Source organism: Mus pahari, chromosome 1 (assembly GCF_900095145.1).
Source record: "Mus pahari chromosome 1, PAHARI_EIJ_v1.1, whole genome shotgun sequence".
In the NCBI taxonomy this organism is placed as follows: domain Eukaryota; kingdom Metazoa; phylum Chordata; class Mammalia; order Rodentia; family Muridae; genus Mus; species Mus pahari.
In genome coordinates this window covers 123,803,783-123,806,282 of record NC_034590.1, presented here as the reverse complement: position 1 = coordinate 123,806,282, position 2,500 = coordinate 123,803,783, and the positions used below count along the sequence as shown (strand labels likewise).

The 2,500-nt window shown below is 44.7% G+C and overlaps 1 protein-coding gene across 5 annotated transcripts in view; it reads left to right on the top strand.

The window, feature by feature from the left end:
• Positions 1-2,500, top strand: part of Stx3 (syntaxin 3) — a 44,313-nt gene that overhangs the window by 14,215 nt on the left and 27,598 nt on the right. The window lies entirely within an intron of this gene.

Sequence of the window (2,500 nt, the reverse complement as noted above, 5' to 3'; positions counted from 1 at the left end):
TGTCCCAACTTTGGAAACTGGTATGTGAATTTGAGTCTGCAGGCTAGTGTGAATGCCAGGTATGCATTCAGCTAGAAGTGATTAATTTTCTGTTAAATACTTGGGAAATATGGAATAGATTATTGACGTGTATCTTAGTCACTCTTCTATTGCTGTGAAGAGGCATCATGACCAAGGCAACTCTTACAAAGAAAGCATTTAGTTGTGGGTTGCTTACAGTTTCAGAGGTTACTGTAATTATCAGCATGGTGGGGAGTATGGGCATGCAGGCATGGTGCTGAAGTAGCTGAGAGAGCTACATCCTAATCTGCAGGCAGAGAGGCGGGGTAGAGAGGGAGGAGAGGGAGAGAGGGAGAGAGAGAAGGTGGGAGAGGAGAGATAGAGACAGACAGATAGACAGACAGACAGACATAGAGACTGGGCCTGGCATGGGCTTCTGAAATATCAAAGCACACACCTAGTGTCACGCTTCTTCTGACAAGGCCACACCTCCTAATCCTTCTAATTCTTTCAACTAGTGCCACTTCCTGGTATCTAAGCATTCAAATATATGAGCCTGTGGGGGGGTCATCCTTATCTAAACCATAAGTATGGTGTTGCCCTTTAATTGCAGGTGATAAGGCTGATTTTGGCTAAATGAGCAAAAGAACTGTTGAGCTAACTGAAAGAATACAGGTTGAGATCTGCAAAACCTGCCTACAGCCAAGGGGAGGGGCTCAGGAAAGGAACAGGGGCAGCTCTGTTGGGTGCTGCCATTGGCATACTAGGCTTTACTCTCTTCAGGCTCTTCTCACAACTCAAATTCCTTGGGGAGCTTAGGTGACGCCAGTGGCCTTCTCAAAATCAGGTGGGAAAGGTGAAGGAGTGTTCTACAGAAGGCGCCCTGGGCTGGCAGGCAGATACATTAGTGAATGTATTTTTTTTTCTTTCTTTCTGGTCCCTCTTGTTCCAGCCCCTGCTCACTCTGAGCCATCTCTCCAGCACCCAGGGAATGTATTCTAAGAGATGCACTTGATAACCCTGACCTTCCCAGAGTTTGTAGTCACTGGATACAGACTGAAGAGTAGAGGGGCAAATGACAGTAGGCCATAGGGGTTGATGTGCAGGGTCTTTACAGATTGGTGGGAGCTTAAGGGAGGTTTGGAAGCTTGCATGGGAGAGACAAATATTGGGCTGTCTGAAGTGAGTTTTAAAGATGAAAAAGATTTTGGTAGTTGGGTGGATAGCTTTTTGGTTAGAATTCCTTTGTGTATAGCAGCATGGAAAGAAAGATGCTACACGTAAAGGAATGGTGTGTCTAGGATATGCAAAGCATTTCAAATGGCAGATCTCAAGAATGCGTTGAGGGAGAAGTGTGGTGGGGCTGCATTTTAAAGGCCCTGTGTGCTTTTCTGGGCAGAGAGATTTTGGTCCTAGGAGATGAGTTGTCATTATGTGAGCTTGGGTGTCAGGAGGACATGATTAGAGTTTTTAGGATGTAGTCGTGGAATGTGTAGGAGGACCCTCCGATTCACGTCTCTTGAATGCAGCTATGAAGCTTGGGATGCTGGCTGCTCCAGACCAGACAGAAAATGAGATGCTGAAGAGATTTCCCAGGTGGCTGCAGATTTGATGGGAATTTATGGGTTTGTCGGGATGGTAACAGGTGACATGAGGCCTGGCTGCTTTCTTGCTTGTGGAGTTCTGAGCCTTTGAGGGTGACATAGCTAGATGTAGCAGGCTATAAGGCATTGAAAGGTGTAGTGGAGTCAGGTGTAAGGGTTCTTCACCGTCAACAGCCAGGTTTCTGTGTGCTTAGAAGTCAGCAGTGCCCTGTTGTAGTACTTGTCTGGGAAGGAGCAATTAGGAACAAGGTGGAGACAACTGAGGCTTTTGTTGCTGGACGGGAATGGGGTCACTTCCTCAGATAGCCATTTTGTAATTCTGAGGAGGAAGGTGAATGAGGTTGAGGCTTGCATTCCTTGACGTTGCTGGGGACTAGTGAAAGAACTTCTCTTTCCTTATAAACATGAGCTCGTGGACAGGGAACGGCGTGATTTTCTTTGCAATAAGTAGTTTCTAAGCATGGAAAAATCTTTACTCCAGCTGTGAGAATCAGTGGCTCATGCTTTGAAGGAACTGCCTGGAACTTGTTTAAACAGTATGGTCAGGTTAGAGTCTGCCTGCTACTAAACCTCTCTAAATTTTAGGTTCTTCAACTAGAGTAAGCTACAAAAATGCTACCACCTTAGCCACAAGATTGGACTGGGTATGGAGTTCAGTGACAAGCACTTTGCTAATGCATGTGAAGGCCTAGATTTTGACTCCCAGTATAAAACAAAGCAAAACAAGACAGATGAGCAACAACCAAGACCTTAATTGTACAGTGTACTGGATCCTGTGTGCATATGTTTAAGTTCATGATCTTTTCTTTTCTTTTCTTTTCTTTTCTTTTCTTTTCTTTTCTTTTCTTTTCTTTTCTTTCTTTCTTTCTTTCTTTCTTTCTTTCTTTCTTTCTTTC